Below are 21,987 nucleotides of genomic sequence, written 5' to 3'. Positions count from 1 at the left end.
CCAAGCTAGGAAGGGTGAGATTTGGACTCATATCTGGCCCGCTGACTTTATTGTTCTTACGAAGCAAACTGTTCTTGCTCTTGAAAGTCTTACCATGAAGGACAGCAGAACTGCAGAAGAAGGATTGATGGTAGAGAGAATTGGAGTATGAAATCTGAAGCCATCGTGAGGAATTTGGGGCCTTTAAGAAGAGTTGTATGTTGAAGGAAGAGTTGTTTTCTGAAGGAGACAAGAAATTAAACTTTCCTCATTTTTTCTCTATGCTTAAGAGTTTTGTCTTTACTGGTCTATACTCTTCATCTTCCTTTTATTTCCTTCAGTCATCATTACACGGAGATGACATATAACCACAATGTTGTCATGGTTTTATTTTTGAAAATATTTTTATATTCTTATTTTTAAATACATTGTTATAATACCTCTTGTTAACTTATATTTTCTTATTTTTTAAATTAAAAAAAAGTCTAAAACCAATTCTGCTCTAATTCTGTAACCCAATGTCTGCATTAGATGAGTAAACTTCTGTTTTTGGGTGTGAAAATGATTTTTATTTCTGTGAGTTGGCAAATTTTGATAGTAAAAAAGACCCAGCTATTACCTCCTTCTTTTATTTGATACAAATATATTACCTTGGAAATAAGGCACATTAAGCTAAATGATTAGGTCTGAATCTACTTCATCAATGAGTTATATGAGACACAGGGCAAATACATTTTGATAAAGGCAAGAAGACAAATGAAAAGACACAGGCCCTCAGACCATGAAAATAGTGAGGATCCTGGGAGACAACATAAGTACTGTGACAGTGGACAATTTCAGAAAATTACATAATCTTTCTGTGGCATGGTTTCCTCATCCATAAAACTGGGATTATGATACTGTCCTATTTTAAATGTTGTGAAAATTAAATGAGTTAATTTAGATAAAGTGCTCAGAACCTTACTTAGAGTTTTACATATATTAAATTTTCTTTTTCTTTTTTCTTTCTTTTTTTTTTTTTTTTTTTTAGGGAGAGAGCAAGAGAGCAGGGGAGAGGGGCAGATGGAAAGAGGGAGAGAATCTCAAGACGCCCCGTGCTCAACACATAGCCTGAGACAGGGCTTGATCCCACGACCCTGGGACTATGACCTGAGCCAAAATGAAGAGTTGGAGGCTCGAGCAACTGAGTGAGTCAATTTACTTAAATTTGCCCTTAAACTTACTTATTTTAACGTGTGCAACTATTATCATTATTTTTGCTATTTTTATTAGAGATACAGCCCTAGAAGAGAGTAAAAGGGTGAAAAGTAAAATGTTAAAAGAAAAACCACTCTTTGCCTAATTCACAATTTTCTCTATCATTGAGCAGGTTCAGACATTGAGACCCAAGATTTCTGTACTTTGTTAACATGAGACAAACCCCTTCTAAATTGTTTCTACTTTCTGTAGAGAAACATGCCTATAAATATATAGATCTCTAACCTAAATTTAAAAAGCTTTCTTTGGAACCTTGGGCCTCCTATAATCACTGTTTTCCTCCTTCTAACTTTTGATGCCAAAAAGCTCCATCCAGGGGATGGCTCTTACTTGCTTTGTGTCCTTGCCATGTATTCTCTTCTCAGTCTCCTAAAATCTAGCTTTGAAGGCCACCACATCAATATCAGTTATTTCATCACCATCAAACCCTTCTCGAAACGGTGCTGCATTCAGAAATATTGGCAGAATAAAAGCAATCCACAAAGAGGTAGGTTAGACCCTCTCAAGTTACTCAACCCAACTGGATCCTCAATATCCTTTTCTCTAAAATGGAAATAATCAAAAATAAACATCACTCACTTTAGTACGTATCACATAGTCTCTGTCAGTGAGTGGCTTTTATTGTATAGGTCACTTTATTGAAATAAGGGAATTGCAAAAGGCATGAAAATTAGTACGCTCATTTTGTACACCAGATTTGGAAAATGGTCAAGAATTGTGTAGTTTGATTTTTTTAAATGTTTATTTATTTATTTTTGAGGGTGGGGAGGGGCAGAGAGAGAAAGAGAGAGAATCCCAAGCAGGCTCCTCATGGTCAGCAAAAAGCCCGATGTGGGGCTCGAACTCACGCACTGTGAAATCATGACCTGAGATGAAATCAGGAGTCAGAAGCTTAACCAACTGAGCCACCCGGGTGCCCCAAGAATTTTGTGGGTTTAAAGGGGCAGGTGGAGTTAAATGGAAATTGTATCTGCTATTGTCACTTGCTGACAGACAGAAATACAAAATAAACGACATCATTGATCACAACGTACATGTCGCAGAAATTTTGTGAGTAATTTTGGTAATGATTATAGTATTAATTTTTGAAGTATCAATACTAAAACTGAAGTCCTACCTCTAATAATGTCGCTCGAGTTCTCCTTAAGTTGCTGTGTTAACACTTGCTGAAAAGATGAAAAACTTTGGAAAGCTGTTTAGCTGTAATAAAAAATACACTTTGAAAAGGATCTAGAATTCCCATAATTCTCTGTGCTCTTAATTTAAGAGAGGGTACTTGGGGTAGTTTTACAGAAAGTGTCAAGAAAAAGAAGGCACTTTTTGATTCGTATACGTCCTATAACTGGGAAAAAAAAATCTTTAAAAACAGGAGGGAAAAGAATATGTGACATGACATGGCTGCAAGATTTTACAAAAAGCCAGGTCAGGTGTCTCTAAGCCCCATTGGCTAGAAATTTATGCAAATCAAAAGCACAACCTTTATGTTTATTCCCATGGGAAAGTCCATCTTAAATCATGTGTACATTGAATGACGTGAGGTCTTCAGAAACACATCCCTTTCACAATATTAGACCACCCTGCATCTTTAAGTTCAAGTCTGGATTCAGTCCACTGCGCTGGTGGAGTGTTTAAACAATTTGTTTAAATAAATACTCCTTGTAAAGCTTGCATTTATAAACGGACGACTTATTTTTAAAACTACCTCTGATACGTCTTTCTAAATGAACAGAGAAATGTATCCTGCAGTGAAGAATCACATGTCCCCCTCTGCGAGCTCAGGGATGGTCTTCGGCTCTGTTCTCCTTGTCGAGCTGCAGGAAATTCCCTTACCTGTCGTTCACACGTCTGGCCTGTGTTAGAGAAGCGGTTTTGGCAGAATCCAACGGCTTGTCTGATACTTCTCAGGTATATATACGTGACAGGTCAGGGCCTTGATGTCCAGCTCAGCTGTGACACTTGTGAGACCAGGGACACTTCTTGTTTTCTAACAGAGCCTGCTAAGGGACTCCTCCTGCCCCCATCAATTCTCATGGTCTTGACCCCTAGAGACCTCCACCGGAGGTAGCAAACTCTATTTAGTGCTTCCTAGAGACACTGGGGATTTGAAAACATGCCCATGACACTACTGTCCACTTGTCTGTGGTCCTTAGCATTGTGTGGCTGCTCTGGGAATCCTCTGTTCATGGTGCCCAGAGTTAGCAGGGGTGGGGGCTCTGGGGACAGCCGAATAGGCATCCTCTGAAGTCACAGAGCCCATCAGAACCTGTACACGGCTAATTCACTCTGTCAGTGTATTTACTGATGAGGTCACTGCTCTGCCTAACATACATCTCGTCACTACGTTTGCAACAGTGACACAAAAACAACAAACAAAATAAAACAAGAAAAACCCGCCTGGACCATAATCTGCTCCTACTTTAAAAAAGAGCTACTACAATTCTTGAAAATTTGAAATGATGACTATTCCAAATGGAAGATACTTCTGCCAAATGCTACAGATAGAGTGTGTGAGAGAAAGGTTTTCTCAAATTGCACAGTCTGTATGCACAGTCTATATGTCCTTTTCTCAAGGCTGCCTATCTAACTGTTTAAATAAATGCTGGCTGGAGAGCTTATATGAATAAGAGCTTTATTATCTAAGCTGCTTATTTTACAAAGTCCATCTCTTCCATCAATCATATACCTTCTCCCCTGTTCTCCAACTCCTGCCACCAGGATTGTGAATCACATTTACAGACAGAAAACTGTAACAGTTGTGGTATGCTTATTTCTACATTTCGGTTTATCAGATTCATTTGAATCTACAAGTGAATGAAAACTATAGAAATGTGAAAAAACTTTTCTCTATACGAATTTATACACACTCTTAGAATTATACGTGTCTTCCTTATAACAACAAAGAAGCTATTTTCCCCCATATAATGCACAGAATATTTTAAGTTTACCGATTTATCTATTTTGAGAAAGAGAGACTGCCCGCACGAGTCAGCGTGAGGTGGGGTAGGGCAGAGAGAGAGAGGGAGAGAGAATTCCAAGCAGGCCCTGTTTAACCGATTGAGCCACACAGGCGGCCCCACAGAATAGTTTTTAAAACTGAAAGATTGGGGCGCCTGGGTGGCTCAGTCGGTTGAGCGTCTGACTTCGGCTCAGGTCATGATCTCGCAGTCCGTGAGTTTGAGCCCCGCATTGGGCTCTGTGCTGACAGCGTGGAGCCTGGAGCCTGCTTCGGATTCTGTGTCTCCCTCTCTCTCTGACCCTCTCCCATTCATGCTCTGTCTCTCTCTGTCTCAAAAATAAATAAACGTTACAAAAAAAAATTTAAAAAAATTAAAAAAACTGAAAGAGAACTTACTTTGTCCTACGAAACTTCTAAATAAGAACTGATTTATGACAACAACAGCTTAATGTCCTTCATATTATGAGTGATATTTAAATATGTAATAAACCCTAAGGGCATGGGTGTCAGTTGAACAGAGGGGGTAGTGACCAGTTGGAATTGTCCCTTATAAATAACTGTGATACCAGCTCTGATACAGGATGCTGGCTGCTCCTTATTGTGATTTACATGGCTCCTCTTTTCCTAGATGACAAACACAGAAAAGAAAGAGAATGACAGATAGTTTTTGCTTTCCCATCTACTCCCTGTTGGACAAAATGGGTTAGCTGTAAATTGGGACCTGCAATGCAACTGGAAAGATTCTTAAAGAATATCAATTTTAAATTAAATCAGCCGAGAAATGTTTCTTCAACTTCTTCCAGTGTATGAGACATCATTTATAAGTTATTGTGCTGGTGAGAACACAGTGACATACAAGACCAAGCTTGAAAAGTGCCAAATTGCACCAAGGAAATACTTTGTCCATAGAAATTCAGATTGTGACAGCCAGATATATTGGCTCAGTGTCCACCACCTGGATGAGTACCCCATTATTTCCCCCTGAAGGAGCAAATAACTGTGTTGATCATCTACAGTCTGTCCGGCACCGGCCAGGGGCATTTGACATACCTCACATTAACACTGCATCTTCTGTGAGTTTAGTTTCTAACGTCACCTTGTAGAGCCAAATATCAAAATTATGCCTGGAAATCTCTTACAATAACATCACCATGGAGATGGAAACTCCATCTCTTAATAAATCCAGAACGAACGCTCTTTTTTTTTTTCCCATCAGCTTTGGGACAGGATGTTCTTTCTTGCTTTAATTCATAGATTGAATAGTTAGCTTGCACCGAAACAGAAATGCTTATCTTAAAGCACTATAAAAATAACTCAAGATGGTAAGATGCTTACACCACAGGAGATGGATAGGACCTGAGACCAACTGAAGGAAGTGTGGATTGACACCGCTCAGCTAACGCTCACTCACACTGTCACATGAGTTCTTTGAATACGTAAGTAGTTGGAATCTCCTACATTTTTTTGCAAGTGCCTTTTCTCTTTCTTTTCCGTCCCACTTTTGAGACCCAAGAGTGGAAATTTGAATTTGTATTACTGCTAAGTGAATGTGTATATCCTATTACTCTACTGTATCCATAAGCTGTGCAACTATCCTGCAAGGTAGGGTAATTATTCTCATTTAAAAGATAAAACATTGAGGGGAGCCGAGATGGTTCAGTCAGTTAAGCATGTTGATTTTGACTCAGGTCATGATCTCATGGTTCCTATGGTCAAGTCCCATGTTGGGCTCTTGGGAGGGGAGGCTGCTTGGGATTCTCTCTCTCCCTGTCTCTCTGCCCCTCCTTACTTGCTCATACAAGCACATGCTCTCTCTCTCTCTCTCTCTCTCTCTCTCTCTCTCTCAAACTTTATAAAAAAAAAGATAAAACACTGAGGCTAGGAGAGGTTAAATGACACACTGCGGATCTTGCAGCTGGAAGAGCTGAGTTTGAAGGAACATTGCTCCGAAGGCACTACGTTCTCACCAATGCGGTGCGCAGAAACTTTGGAGCTAGTGCTGTGCTACTGTGTTATTTACAGAAGCTCCAACAGACCCCTTCTTTTTCAGACATCCTGACATCCTGTCCTTAAAGTCTATTTATGGACTAGACATACTGCTCAGGAATCTATCTGACCTATGGAGTGATAAATTTTTCAACTAGATGCAGGGTCTTAAAAAAAAAGAAAGAATGAAAAGTTGAATCTCAGATAATTCAGGCCCATAATAATTATGAATTTGAAATAAAGCATTAATGTAAAAACCATAGGTCTAAAGATTCTGTCTGCTATTGGTTCTCAGGGTTATCAGCTATTATGTTGAATCAAATGATATGCCATTTTTGCCATTTTTATGAATGAAAGTGTTGATTAGAAGCAATTTCATGTGGTTCAGTGTAAATTTATCAGCATGACTTTCATAGCAGAAAAAGGCCTTGAAATGACGTAAAGTATTTTCTGGTCACCTTAGGAAACACAGTCTTCTGGTGACTATTCTATCAACCTGACTTGCTTGTGTTTTGTGTTGTTTTGTTTTGTTTTGTTTTTGTTTTGTTTTCTCTCTCTCTTCAAAGCAATGATCAGAATCTGGACTTGTTTTGTCTTTTTGTTTTTTCTTCTTTATTTGCATATCCTCTGTTTCCTTTTCCACAGTAGAGTTTACTCTCATCACCTAGAAAAGTGCCTGGAACACAGGAAGCACTCAATAAACATTTGTTGAATGAAATAAACTTGATGGGTTGAAACATATGCCTAAAATGTTGAATTATTAGGTATATTTTCTATTTGGAGTGTTGCTATAAAACATACATTTCCAATTCCCCAATGTGCCTTTGAAAAAGATAAATTAATTCATTTTGTTAGTGATATTGCATTGCCTGTGGCCTGACTTCTCAGTGTGGCTACAATAGACTAATGATTGGGTAACAAGAGTTTATTTATCATAGAACCAATTTTTGCTACTGAACTGAAGTATAAATAATGGTATATCAGGATTTACATTATAAATACTGTTCTAGGGTTTGTTAGTTGGTCATAAAAATTCTCCCTAGGCTGAAACAGCTAGTGCATATACCACATATAATATATCAAAATAAGAGTGAAATGCTCCCTTTGTTAGGCAAAGAACAAACATTGCATACAAATTATTTTGGTACAGGGAGAGTGAAGCTATTGAAGAACCCCAGTTTCTTGATGACACGCACGATCTTGGAAAAATGATTAAAATAGGAGGAGATGAAGTGTATACCACACAGAAGAAATGGAGTGCTACTAGAATGTTCATTCAGAAGAGAAAATTAGATTTTTTTTGATAACATCAAGAGGCAAGAAGGTTTCATAACGGTGGCCAAAAACTGGGGGTACCAAAAAGAGTTGCCAAGAACTACACGTCAGGCTGCTGGTGGTAGTCCATCGTGCCAGCACTCTTGACGTTGAAGTGCAATCTGATCTCCTACAAGCATAAGAGATTGAGTTTTACAAACCTCCTGTATAAGTCATTACTTTTGGGGAAAATACAATTTGGCTACAAAATTCTCTCTCACGTCCAAAAAACTTACTCTGTAAAGCATAGTATTTTCGTCAATTGAGAATATTCAAAAATCCTTCCTCTCCTACATCCTCAGACCATGGAGGTGCCAAAATCAAGTGACTTCTCCAATGGGACTTCCCTGGCTAAATATGTCACCACTATAGGGCGTCTGGGGGGCTCAGTTGGCTAGGCATCCAACTTCGGCTCAGGTCATGATCTCGTGGTTCACAAGCTGGAGACCTGCCTCCAGCTCTGTGCTGACAGCTCAAAGTCTGGAGCCTGCTTCAGATTCTATGTGTCCCTCTCTCTCTGCCCCTTCTCTGCTCACACTCGTTCTCTCTCTCTCTTTCTCAAAAATAAATAAACATAAAAAAAGAAAGTTGTCACCATTACAGAACAACTTAGGGAGCAGCCTAAGGATGGAAGTCTACCCCGCAGCTTCTGGTTTTCTGGTAGCTAGGATAGGCAGATTTTGCAACAGCCAGCCACAGGAAATAATGGTGACTGCCTTGGAACCAATAAGCATTAAAAATCATTGTTCTGATGACTTACCTAAAATTCTTTAAACATTAAGAATTGTTGTTCTGGGGCGCCTGGGTGGCTCAGTCAGTTAAGCGGCCGACTTCGGCTCAGGTCATGATCTCGCGGTCCGTGAGTTCAAGCCCCGCGTCGGGCTCTGTGCTGACGGCTCAGAGCCTGGAGCCTGTTTCGGATTCTGTGTCTCCCTCTCTCTGACCCTCCCCAGTTCATGCTCTGTCTCTCTCTGTCTCAAAAATAAATAAACGTTAAAAAAAATTAAAAAAAAAAAAGAATTGTTGTTCTAATGACTTACCTAAAATATTTAAAATTTCCTCTGATGAGAGAAGCTCTTCAGAGATGTTATACATATAATTTTATCTGCCTAGATTGTTTGTCTCTCGATAACGGCCTACCTATCCTTTCGGAGTTCTGGTTGTATCTTATTTTCTCAGACAAATCTTCCCCACCAGCCCCTCAGCCCTTATCTTAACAGCCATAGCTATACACAGAGGCACACACACTCGGGCCTTCCTAGTACACATCCTCATAGCCCCTTCTACATTTCCCCCATAGCACCTTGATATGTGTGTGACCATTAGCTCTGTAAGGGCAGGCACATCTTTTCTGCTTTCTGCTGCATCCCCAGAATCTGGCAGACTACCTGGCACATAGTGGTTACTTAATAAATATTGCCGAATGCTTGACGCTTTGAAGTTGTTTTTCTTCGGTTCCTCTGTGTTTTCCTTTGAACTAGAGTTTATAATAGATACAGACGGTGCATTCCTTTGTGGGACTGCCCTGTTTTGTTTCCAGCCTCAACTGCACACTCCTGCCAAACCAACCATTTGTCATGTCTCGTCGATCGCTCCACAGCTGCCAACTGCAGCGGCTTCTCTGGGGTTGGCTCTCCGCTAACGTTCACGGCTGAGGCAAGTTTCTTTGGCGCCCAAGTTTTAGTTCTAGTCAATGAACATTTATTGAGCATCTGAAATTTGCCAGACACTGTATGAGGACCTTAGATTTAAAAATGAAGAAGATCGTGGGGCGCCCGGGTGGCTCTGTCGGTTAAGCGGGGGACTCTTGATCTCGGTTGGGGTCATGATCTCGCAGTTTCTGAGTTTGAGCCCTGCATGGGGCTCAGCACTGATGCTGCGGAGCCTGCTTGGGATTCTGTCTCTCTTTTTCTCTGACCCTCCCCTGCTTGTGCTCCCTCTCTCTCAAAATAAATAAAATTTTTTAAAAAATTGTAGAAAATCATTTTTACCTTTGAGGATCTTTGAGTCAAGGGTGAGGAGAGAAACACATTGATAGATCAATGCAGTGAAAGGTGCTAAATGTCACAGTTGGGGTCCTATAGGATTTAGCCTAAACGGAGGGAAAGGAGGTTTCCTCATTGCTGGGACTTGCTAACACTTATGGGTCCCTGGTACGTGTATATTCAGCGACTCTCTCACGAGAAGCAAGTGGTCTGTAGGTTGAATCATGAGAATATCAGATGCTGATAAAAATCCTTTTTTTTTAATTAAAAAAATTTTTAAATTTATTTTCAGAGAGTCAGAGACAACATGAGTGAGGGAGGGGCAGAGGTGGGGGGGGAGAGAGAGAGAGAGGGAGGGTGAAAGTCCCAAGCAGGCTCCCCACTGCCAGCACAGAGACCGATGTGGGACTTGAACTCACAAACTGTGAGAACATGATCTGAGTCAAAAAGAAGAGTCAGATGCTTAACTGACCGAGCCACCCAGGTGCCCCGCTGATACAAATTCTTAAATAACCACATAAAAATTTTGTCTGGGACAGAAACTTCATACATCTCACTCTTGGTGTGGGTTTCTTTTTAAATGCAGAGTTCCAAGCTCTAAACTCTAATCAGAGTTATTGCTTCAGGAGGTTTGTGTCTAAAAAAATTTTTTTAATGTTTACTTATTTTGGGGAGGGAGAGAGAGAGAGAGAGAGAGAGAGAGCTGACTGCAGAGAGCCTGATGTAGGGCTCGAACTCACAAACTGAGAGATCATGACCTGAGCCGAAACCAAGAGTCAGACGCTTAACCAACTGAACCATCTTCTCCCACCACCCCTCCCACACCCCCAGGAAATTTGTTTCTAATGAGTATTCAAGATATTTCTGATGCTGCAGGGCTACAGACCTAGCCCTTCCTTCACAAACGTCAACATCAGCCTTCTGGGTTGTAACAACTGCGTTTCACCTGGCAACCGTCTTCTCTTTTACCCTTTCCTCACTACCTTACAGAAAACTTATTTTCCCAGAAATCGTTCTCATTTTGAAGATATTCTCCCTTTAAACAACGGGAAGACATCATTATGTTTGGTGGGGAGGACAGCCTCCAAGCACAGATGTCCTTCCTCTATTGTTCCGGATAAAAGATGGAACTGCAAAGCCAACTGTAGGTGCCAGTGCATTGCATCCTGCTTCCTCACTTGTTAATGACCAATCTCTTTGAAACGCTCACACACAGTAGATTGGAGTTGTGAATGGCAATCCTAGGAAACAGTGATCACTGGTTTGGGGGCATTTATACCAGCATAAAGCAGCCCATTGTGGGAATCTGCCATTTCCATCAGGTTATGTGTTAGCTCTAATTGAGAAGCCTTCTGCTATTACCCCAGTTGGATATGGTCCTTTATTCCTCAGGGCTTTATTTATTTATTTTTGGCACTTCCTCTTATCTATTATACTTAATTCTTTCTTGAAATATATTCTGCTGGAAGATAGAATCTGAGCTCTGAAAGGGACCTTACCTTGTCTCTGAAAATACAGAGCAAGATCAAGTCAGGAATGTGAGCTAGAAACCACGGGTCCTGCCTGCCTGCCTCCGGCCAAATTATAACTAACTTTTTGTAGAGCACTTCATGCATTCAAAATGCATTTTTTTTTTACATATTATATTATTTAATTCTCATACTTCTGTGAGTTAGTTATTCATAAATATTTCACAGGTAGAAAAATAGGGCGCAGAAGTCAAATGACTGGCCAAAGATCACAGAGCAAGCAGAGGGGAAATAAAAAAAAATCAAAAGCAGACCTTCAACCGTTAAATTCTGTGATGTTCCTGTATCTTGTAAATGTACAGTGTCACCCCCTACAGCCTGTGTCAGTCCCCTGGAAACCAAAGGTTTTCTTCATCTTTACACCCGCACCCCCAATGACTCTTTCATCTGGCATAAGGGGAGTTTAATGTGTTTATTATTCGGTTGAACAGAATTTGTTTTTTGGGTAAGTGTCTGTTGAGTATTCATTTGTTTTCCTTAACAAAACATGTGTATTTTACTTTCCAAGCTGGCCTTCAAAGTTCAGAAGTAAGCAAATAACAGAAAAGCAAAGCAAACAAAACAACAAAAACGAACCAGCATTTCCTCCAAAAAAGAACGCAATGCCATTTAAGCTTCAGTTACACTTCTCGCTGCCCTGGGAGCAGCCACGCCAGGGCCCGAGGCCTCTGGCTGATCCAGGGCCCATTTTGAGTTCCCCCCATTGTTCCTGGCACCACGGCTCCTGTGTAGCAAGCAGGATATTCGACTTGACAAGGCTCTTTCTTTCTGGATCAGGGAGGGAGCAAGGTTCTTGTCAGTTTGAATCACGAGTCCACACTTGGCGGAGCCGACTGGACAGGCCCAGTGGGGGAAGGGGCCATGTGCGCGCCATCCGTGCGCGCGTCACGTGGGCCTCGCTCCCCATCTCGCAAATAACTCCACTGGCTTCAAGCTACCCTGCTCCGAGAGGGCCTGTTTACCATTTGGCCAGCTGATCCGCTTCTGAAGCTGAATCTCCTCGTTATCCAAGCAGCTAAAATTTTACTTTCAGGCTTCATCCCTCTACCGCGATTTTTCTCACAGCGGCAGCTGAGAATATCCAGTTCTGCAATTCTCAGGGTTTTACTGTTTTAAAACGCATTTCTAAGGATATATATATATATATATATATATATGCCTTTTTTGGAGTCCACGTCAAAAGGCTTTCAGAAGTCATCAAAAAAAAAAAAAAAAAAAAAATCCCCCAACTGAAAACTTAGTATATGTTGTTCTAAAAAATGTTTTGTCTTTATTATTATTTTTTGAAAAAACTGAGGTTTAGAAGAATAACATAGAATTAATGAAAGGTACAGTCTGGGAATTTTGATTGGGTAATGAAGAAAACAAAAGTGTTTACGTTATTTTATCTCTTTATCCCTAAAAGTTCGCACTTCAGTTGTGTTTGTTGGAAGAGGAAAGAAGAAAGTTTGATTGGTTGCGAATTCCCACACGTGTCTGAAAAATAAGGAATCTGGTTCCATGTTTCTTTACATGGACCTTGAGAACACTATTTTTGATTATCATATGAATGTGAAATTCTATCCTTTGCCGGGTTTTTTGTTTCCTAATAGCAAAATGGCAAGAAAGCCTTTTTTCTGAGCCCATGCAAACCACTCTTTACAATGTTTTTGTGGCAACAGAACCGGTCACTAGCTATTTGTGATTTAATTACAGAATTTTGTGATGCTGATTATCCAACCAACTTGCTAAATATGTCAACAAACCAGGTAATTAAGGGAAGGAAAAAGGAAAATGGCTGATAATGTTAAATTCAGTCAAAACAATTGTTCTGTGCTTTTTTGCATCCTTTTCAATAATGTTTTCTGCTGAAACTAAAACTCAAATAATAAAATCACACTTTGCGTAACAAACATGATTTTTTTTTGTCTAGTTTCCTGATCCTCAACGAAAATTTACCACACTTTTACAGGTATATCTGAAGCTGAACTTGCATTAAATTTTTTTCAACAGGTGATAATTATAAAAACATTGCTCTTAGGGACTTTTGGCCATGCTCTTTTTCACTTTTTCATTCCCTTGTTTTAGTTACGTTCGGCTTGTCCCCTTTGCCAGAAACTTATAGGGGCAATATACTATTATTATTCTATTACCAACTTAGCTACACTTTGGGTGTAGCTTTTTCTCATTGGGGTACCTTATGGGATTTCTCTGATGCACTAAATCATTACTGCCATAATTCACTGATAATTAGTTTTTGAGTATTTACTAACCTGGATGGTACCCAACAGGGCGCTCTGATACTGCTTCATTGTTTAGTTATCATTATAGTTCCAGCCCTAAAAGATTTTGTAGTCTAAAACCACTAATAGAACAGTCTAAACCCGTTAATATAGAGGTTAGTGATTGCTCATAAAATTGAGAAAAGAACTAAACAGATACGAATATGTAACTCATCACATAAATTTGGAGCTACATAGTATTTAGGATCAAGGTCAGATGAGAGCTGAGCCAACAGATAAAATCCAGACCAGTCAAGCAGAGATTAAAGTGCAAAGCAAAACAATGTAGAGAGCAGAATTTTTCCCCCATGGGGGTCTTCAGGATAGTGAGAATGTCTCCTGTTGTAAACAGATGTTCAGAGAAGTTGTTATGAAATTATTCAGAGTTGAGAAAGTGTCTGTGCCCACTAGATGGAGGAGGCTTTCATATTAATCCTGAAAAACAAGCATTGCTTAAAACCTCTGTTGCTCACTAACCTTGGAGTATGTAACTTGAGGATTAGAGTCTCACTCTCTCAGTTTTTGAGAGGAGATCGAGAAAGGGTACTTACTTTGCTACCGCTTGATACTACTGGAAATACGTTGGGTGACAGGAACCACCAACTTCCTAGGATGTTAGAGAAGCCCCTGAATGAGAGCAGTAGAGCCCAGCATTGGGTAGGGGAGTCAGTGATAGGGGAATGAGAGGAAGTCACAATTAGGAAAATCTCATTCTCCGATCCAGTTCATAGATTTCCCAAGTGCAAGTTGATGCAACACAAAAGTGAACGAAAATTTGTTTTGACTTGTCGTTTTGCTGTGTTTGTTTAGTTATGATATATAGCTGTGTATTCCATTAAAAATGTAAAAACAAATGTTGAAATAGTTCAGAGATGATCAGATGAACTATCTGCAGGAGAGACAATAAAGAGCATTCTAAAATGGAATATAAAATCATCTGTAAAAAGCTAGACTTTGAAACAACGGAGTACACTCACATGTGTTACGAGTTAGTGGTCTTGTGATTTTCAAATTATGCCACTGTACATAATAGAGCGTTGTTTGATAGACCTCACTAAGTGGCCTGGCACTAAACCAGATCTGTCATCTACAGGAGAAGAAGGCAATTCCAATTTCATCTAAATAAGCTCATATTAAAATAAGGAAAAACAAATGTGACACAGCTGCAGTAGTTTGGCCAAGTCAAAAATGCTTACAAATATTTTATGTCTGTAATATAAGACTGCTTACTAATGGGAGGATCTTATGTGTAAAGAGTGCCAGATTGCCTCTGATATAAGTTGGTAATAAAAACGCTATAGGGTTAGTATTTATGATCCCTGTAGGTTATAATAACATGCTTCCTGTGTTATTGCTTTAACAGACACTAAGAAAAAAAATCTATACAGTGTGGTCACTTTCCTTAAATAGCATGTATGACATGTGCACAATCAGCTAGGACATTGAATCAACATTTTATCAGAACTTGTTACACATCTTGTAAGCCACAGTTTATATAAACATGTGCCTTTTCTTTCCTGAAGAGAACGTCATGCGTGCTCTGGATCATGCTATGTTCCACTGACATACAAACAGGGAAGCATGCAAAATGAATAAATGTCATGTTTTAGTCAATACCTACAGTGTTCTTTAGTAGAAGGGGAAAAAGAATGTAGCTAAGTTAAAGCAATATAATAAATGATGAAGTTCTGGGGTTTGTTAATAAAGGCACCTTATTTATTATGCAAAGTCAAGGAATTTCCCCTGGGGAAAAGAAAATGTAACATAACTCCACTGATGTATTTGAAACAACAAAAAAAAATAGTCTCCTAAAGGGAATGGTGCAATTCCTATCACTTCAATCTGCTTGGCAACTACGAAATATGGGAATAACCTCAAGGAAAATAACCCAACCGTTCTGTAGATCATTAAGCAAAGGGGGGATTGTTGTGACATTTTGGTTTTGAAGTCAACAAAGGATTTAAGTGTGATTATTTAATGGATATTATGTTAAGAGACACGTATGTGGATGCTTGTAATGTCAATCCTGAAGTATGGAGATTACTCCTATCTCAGTTGAACACTGAGGTGTTCCTATAAGAGTGTCATCAACATTAAATTTGAATCCCCCCACCCTCAGACCAATCCCTGCCAACTCATTTACCTCTTGACTTTTAACTGGGGATATTTCTGGAGGATGAATCCCACAGAGTGGCTCTACTGAAGGTGATGTCAGGTTTTATTGCAAGCCTGGAAAGACACTTTTAGGCAGGCACGGTCATATGGCACCCCTTCAACCACATATAGGCTGACTATTCTACCTCTATGCTGGGCTGGCCCATCCACAAGTTTTCTTCTTGGGAAAATGTTCTGCAAGCATTTTTGATAGGAACAAATGGGACTTCTATCTACTCCATAGTTAGGGTGAGATTCAGCAATTAAATAGAAAGTGATATAGTTTGGAGTCAGATATGCAAAAATTGAGATTGTGTAGTAGGCAGGATTCCAAGATGGCCTCAAAGAGTCCTGGCCTTTCACATGCATAATATAGTCCTTTCCCTATTAGTGTGGGTGGGACTTGCGAATATCATGGGGTATTAATCCCATGATTCTATTATATTAAATGACAAAAGTGAAGTAATTTTACAGATGTGATTAGTTCTTAATTAGTTGATTTTGAATTAATCAAAAAAGGAATTATCCTGTGTGGGCTGAATTAATCAGGTGAGCCATTTCAAAAAAAGTCTAAAGGCAAGACACAAGGAGCAGCAACAGACTCTCTCCTGTTTGCCTTGAAGAAGCAAGTGCCAATGGCGTGGAAAGGGCCATGTGCCAGAGAAGGGAGCTTCAGTCCACACAGCTGCAAGAAACTGAATTCTTTTGTTTTTTAATTGTTTTGTTTTACATTTATTTATTTTTGAGAGACAGAGACAGAACGTGAGTAAGGGAGAGGCAGAGACAGAGAGAGACAGGATCCCAAGCAGGCTCCAGGCTCTGAGCTGTCAGCACAGAGCCCGACGCGGGGCTCGAACCCACGAGCTGTGAGATCATGACCTGAGCCGAAGTCGGACGCTTAACCGACTGAGCCACCCAGGGGCCCCAAGAAACTGAATTCTGCCTACAACCAGTGAGCTTGGAAGAGGACTCTGGGATAACACGAGATTATACCTCCCGTCAATACTCTGATGTAAATTTTGTGAGACCCTGAGCAAATTACCCAGCTAAACCGTGCTCAGACCCACAGAAATGGTAAAATAATGAATAGTGGGTGTGTGTTGTTTTAAGCGCCTAAGTTCGGGTACAGACTTCTTTGTTACACGGCCAATACCGATAGCCTACCATTCTCTTTGTCAGTGTTTAGCTGGTCTTGCTCCCAGGAAAATTTTTACTGAACTGATGTCCATATCCTTCAGTTCAGTGTGCTAAGGAGACAGAACTGTTGGAAAACCTCCTCCTTATAATAATAACTTAGTAACTTTTTTCTTCCACTCTAGTTTACACATCAAGAAATCTGGATTCCCTTAACTTTTATATGTAAAACACCTAACCTCCACATTCAAATAACATTCCTATAATACATATTTTCAGTTCTTAAGATGTTCCTTTCTGAATAGCTTCAGTTTTCCCACATATCCTGTGTTGACTTAAATGGATTTAAGATCCCATAAGGAACTTGCCACTGAGAGTGGAATAGAGGCGTGTGTCCTTGCCCTTGTACCTCATGCATCCTTGCATGCTATATATAGGAAAATATCTCATTTGTTTGGCCTTTTGTCTACTTGTTGATTTGTTACAATTTGTAATGCCAGCTGGAAATTGTTGATTCAATTTCAGTTTGGGTGTGCATTCCAACTCATGTGTCTTCTCTTTGTCATTGAAACCATTGCAGATGTTTCCCAATTTTAACTCTGTAGTTTATTTCAGATCCAGTAGAACCAGGCAGGTATTGATAGCTTGTCATTGTTTTCTGTTTTGCTTCATTTTGTTTTAATTGTGGTAAAAAACAAAACAAAACAAAACAAAACAAAACAATCTTAACCCTTCTAAGAGTACAGTTCACTGGTGCCACGTGTATTCACATTGTTGTGCAACCAATCTCTGGAACTTTGTCATTTTGCATAAATGAAATGCTACACCCATTAGACAACTGCCCATTTCCCAGTCCTCCCAGGCCCTAGCAACCACCATTCATTTTTATGTTTATATGAATTTGAATATTCTGAATACTTCATATAAATGGAGTCATATGGTATTTATCTTTGTCTTTTTGTGACTAGCTTATTTTGCTTAGCATAATGTCCTCAAATTTTATCCATTTATTGCTCAGAGTTCTATATTAGAGTTCTCCAGAGAAACAGAATCAATAGGAGATTATACATATATATGTGTATATACATATGTATATATACACATACACACACACATAGAGAGAGAGAGATAGAGAGAGAGATAGAGAGAGAGAGATGATATAGAGATAGAGATAGAGATAGAGATAGAGATAGAGATAGAGATAGAGATGAGATAGTGATAGAGATAGAGATTTTAAGGGATTATCTCATACAGTTATAGAGTCTGGAAGTCCAAAATCCACAGGAATGGCAAGCTAAAAGCCCCAGGGAAAAGTCAATGCTGTGGTTTACATCCATAGGTTGTCAGGCTAAAGACCCTTCAAAAGAGCTGTTGTTGTAGTTCATGTCCAAATGTCCTCTGCTAGTATTATTTTCTTTTTTAAAGCTGAATAACACTTCATTTTGTGCATATAACACATTTTGTTTATGCACTCATCTGTGGATGGATACTTGGAGTGTTTTCATCTCTTGGCTATTGTAAATAGTGCTGCTAGGAACCTAGGTGTGCAAATATCTCTTCAAGATTCTGCTCTCAATTCTTATGGGTATATGCACATAAGTGGAAGTGTTAAATCATACAATAGTTCTAATTTTAACTTTTTGAGGGACCATCATACTGTTTTTCATAGTGACTACACCATTTTCCATTCCCACCAACAGTGTGCCAAGATTTCCGATTTCTCCCCATCCTCATCAACACTTGTTATTCATTTGTTATTTTGTTTTGTTTTTGTTTTACCAGTAGCCATTCTCACAGGTGTGAGGTAATATTTTGTTCTAGCTCTGATTTGCATTTTTCTAATGATCAGTGATGTTGTGTATCTTTTCCTTTGCTTGTTGGCCACTTGTGTATCTCTTTGGAGAAACGTCTATTCAAGTTCTTTGTACATTTTCTCATTGGGTTATTTGTTGCTATTGTTGAGTTTTCGAAGTTCTTTGTATGGTATGGATATTGGCCCTTAGTAGATACATGACTTGCAAACATTTTGTCCTATTATGTAGGTTGCCTTTACACTGATTGGGTTCTTTTATATGCAGAAGTTTTTATGTTTGATGTGGTTCCATTAGTCTATTTTTTTGTTGTTGTTGTTCTTGCCTGTGCTTTGATGTCATATTAAAAAAAAAATACTTGCCAATCCAATGTAATGAAGGCTTTTTTCTGTGTTATTCTAGGAGTTTTATAGTTTTAGGTCTTCCATTTAAGTCTTTGATCTGGTTTGAGCTAATTTTTGTATATGATGTGAGCTCACAATCTGGCTTCATTCTTTTGCATGAGGATATCCAGTCTTCCTGATGCCATTTGTTGAAGAGACTGTTCTTTCTCTCAGTGGCACCCTTGTGGAAAATCATTTAACCATAAACGTGAGGGTTTATTTTTGGAATCTCTGTTCTATTTTATTGGCCTTTACGTCTGTCATTATGCCAGTATCATACTGTTTTGATTATTGTAGCTTTGTAATAAGTCTTGAAATCAGGAAGTATAAGATCTACAACTTTGTACCTCTTTTTCAAGATTTTCTTGGCTATTCGGTGTCTCTTGAGAATCCACATGAATTTTAAGATGGATTTTTCTGTTTCTTCAAAAATGTTATTGAGATTTTGATAGGGATTGCATTAAAACCGTAGATCACTTTGAGTGGTATTGACATCATAACATTACTAAATCTTTCAGGGGCTGTCTTTCCATTTCATTGTTTTCTGTAATTTCCTTAAGCAGCATTTCTTAATTTCCTTCAGTCTTCAGTGTACAAGTCTCTTACCTCCATGATTAAGTTTTTTCCTAAATATTTCTTCTTTCTTACGCTATTGTAAGTAAACTTGTTTTTTAAATTTCCTCTTTGAATCATTCATTGTTAACATATAGAAACACAACTGAATATTGTGTATTGATTTTGTATCCTGCAACTTTGCCAAATTCATTTATTATTAGTTCTAATGTGTATTTCTGTGGGATCTTTATAGGGTTTTCTACCCATGACATCATTTTGTCTTGAATAGAGATATTATTTTCTTTTTTTGATTTGGATGCTTTTTTTTTCTTGCCTAATTGCTCTAGATAGGACTTCCAGCATTATGTTGAATAGAAGTGACAAAAGCATACATCTTCCTCTTATTCCTGATCTTTTTTTGGGTTTAGTTCTTTTTTTTCTAGTTCTTTAAGTTATAAAATTAGGCTCTTGATTTGAAATCTTTCTTTTTTATTGTAAGCAATAACAACTATATATTGCTATTTTAGCACTGTTTTCACTGCATCCCATAGTTTGGAATGTCATATTTTTATTTTCATTTGTGTCAAAATATTTTCTAAGTTCTCTTGTGATTTCTTTTTTGACTCATTGGTTGTTTCAAAATGTCTTATTTCATTTCCACATATTTGTAGATTTTCCAGTTTTCCTTCTATTGATTTTTAGTCGTGTTCCATTTTGATCAGAAAAGATGCGTAGTGTGATTTCAATTTTATTAAATTTACTAAGACTTGTTTTGTAGCATAAAATGCACTCTGCCCTGGAGAATGTCCCCTGTATACTTGAGAAGAGTGTATATTTTGCTGTTGGTGGGTAGAGTTTTCTCTCTATGTCTGTTAGATCCAATTGGTGTAAGATGTTGCTCACGAGTTGATTTTCTCTCTGGTTATTTTGCTGTTGTTTTTTAATTGTGAAGTTTACTTCTGCACAATTTGTTTGATTACTTCTACTGTACAGTTTGTTTGATCTTTCTCTAATTCCCTAATTTGTTTCTAAGTAAGTTTTTTTTCTTTTATTTTTGGTGTTTGTGGGGGTGGATATGGGGGAAGGTATGGAGAGAGAAGAATAGCGTCACATAGACTGTTATAGAAACAAGAAAATGATTGGGCTATAGAATGGCAAACTCAGCAACTTCCTCCAGAGCTTTCTGAGTGGTTGACTCAAACATTCATCATCTGCCTAAAGCTATACATATTACTGTCTAAAGTAGGAGGGCAGATACCTGAGATTCCCAAATGAGTCCTGGGGCCAGAGAAATGGGGCAAGGATTCCATACAGCTTAAACCTTCTGTGAGGGATAAGTACTTTAGCACTTGCTGGACAATCTGCATACCTTAAAGCAGACCCTGCTCTGCTGCAGGTGCTCATTTCTCCCTCTGTGGACCCTCAACTTCTGCAATCATCGTTCCTTCATCAGACATTGTATTTATTGCCGTTGCGTAGATACCCTGATTTGGGTTAATGAAATGTAAAGAAGAAAGAAGAAGAAGAAGAAGAAGAAGAAGCATCAAGATATAAAAAGGGAAAACTAATTCAAGTGGAAGAGAATTAATATAAGAAAAAGAAAATATTAAAATAGTTATAATGGAGATTTTATTTATTTATTTTTAGGTACTCTGTATACCCTACCTGGGGCTGGAACTCACCACCCCAAGATGAAGCATCGCATGCTCTTCCTCCTGAGCCAGTCAGGTGGTCCTTCTCATGGAAATTTTAAATAATAGAATTCAAAAATCAGTAAAATAGGCAGCACTGGAGAAATTCCTGGAAGTTAGACTTAATTTTCCATGTGTCACTTTCCATCTTTCATTTATTAAGTTGATTTTCTTTTTTTTTTAATGTTTATTTATTTTTGAGAGAGAGAGAGGGACAAAGTGTGAGCAGGGGAGGGGCTGAGAGGGAGGGAGACACAGAATCTGAAGCAGGCTCCAGGTGCTGAACTGATAGCACAGAGCCCCACATGGGGCTCGAACTCACATTGGTAAGATCATGACCTGAGCCGAGGTCGGACGCTTAACCAACTGAGCCACCCAGGGGCCCGTATTAACCTGATTTTCCAAGCCAGTGATTTAGATTTCAAAGTGTGGTCCCTGGACCAGCAACAATAGTAGCAACTGAGAACTTGCTAGAAATGCAAAGTCTTGAGCCTCAATGTAGACCTACTGAATTAGAAGGTTTGGGTATGGAACCCAGAAATCTGTTTTACTGAACCCTGCAGGTGATTCTGAGGCATGCTAGAGTCTGAGACCCATGGCTTGACTACTTATTGGAATCATCTAAGGAATGTTAAGAGCTGCTGGTGACTGGCCGCTCCCCCAGGCAATTCTGACTTAATAGACTTGGGGTGCAGTTTGGGTTTCAGGAGTTTTAAAAGCTCCCCAGGTGATTCTCAGCTACAGAGGAGAACCAATGATCTATATCTACTGGGCTCAAACAATTAGATCCCTTTCCAGATCTGGTTAAAGCAGTGGTTTCCAAATACATCTGCTCGCTGGGCTCACTTGGTAAACTTCACCAATAACTGATGCAATGAAGCACCCCCAGAGACTGAGAATTAATTGGGATGTGGCCTGAGCCTGAAAAATACAAAAATCAGCTGATTCTGATGTGCAGACAAGTTTGGGAAAGAGTGGGTTAAAGACTCAAT

General features: G+C 39.0%; 1 pseudogene; it reads right to left on the bottom strand.

Annotated features, from left to right (window-relative positions):
* The window catches only part of LOC109257995 (eukaryotic translation initiation factor 3 subunit E-like), a 98,927-nt pseudogene that overhangs the window by 19,371 nt on the left and 57,569 nt on the right, over positions 1-21,987 (bottom strand).

This window comes from Panthera pardus, unplaced genomic scaffold (assembly GCF_024362965.1).
Source record: "Panthera pardus isolate Hobbes unplaced genomic scaffold, ASM2436296v1 HiC_scaffold_16, whole genome shotgun sequence".
Taxonomy (NCBI): Eukaryota; Metazoa; Chordata; class Mammalia; order Carnivora; family Felidae; genus Panthera; species Panthera pardus.
The sequence above is the reverse complement of the archived record's forward strand: the minus strand, read 5'-3'. Positions and strand labels throughout refer to the sequence as shown.